Source organism: Sinocyclocheilus grahami, unplaced genomic scaffold (assembly GCF_001515645.1).
Source record: "Sinocyclocheilus grahami isolate Dianchi unplaced genomic scaffold, SAMN03320097.WGS_v1.1 scaffold1512.1, whole genome shotgun sequence".
Classification (NCBI taxonomy): Eukaryota; Metazoa; Chordata; class Actinopteri; order Cypriniformes; family Cyprinidae; genus Sinocyclocheilus; species Sinocyclocheilus grahami.
Window position 1 is genome coordinate 79836 of NW_015506691.1, and position 522 is coordinate 80357.

Genomic DNA, 522 nt, shown 5'->3' on the forward strand with positions numbered 1-522 from the left:
AAAAAAAAAAAAAGCCAGAATTTTGAGATTATAAACTAAAAAATCTTAATTGCGAGATAGAAACTCAGAATTGTAAGAACAAATCCAAATTGCAAAATATAAACTCAGAATTGCGAGTAAAAAACTAAATTGCAAAATATAAATTCAATTGCGAGAAAAAAGTCATAATTGCGAGATATAAACTCAGAATTGCGAGAAAAAAATCTAAATTCAATTGCGAGATAAAAACTCAGAATTGTGAGAAAAAAATTAAATCGAGATATAAATTTAGAATTCTGAGAAAAAAAGTCAGAGTTGTGTAACATAACACCGGAATTGCAAGAAAAAAAGTCTGAATTGCGAGTAAAGTCAGAATTGTAAAAATAAAAAAAGTCTGAATTTTGAGATTATAAACTCAGAATTGCGAGAAAAAATCTAAATTGTGAGATATAAACTCAGAATTGTGAGAAAAAAATTAAAAAATTGCGAAATTTTAATTCAATTGCGAATTGCAAAGTCAGAATTGTGAGATACAAACTCAGA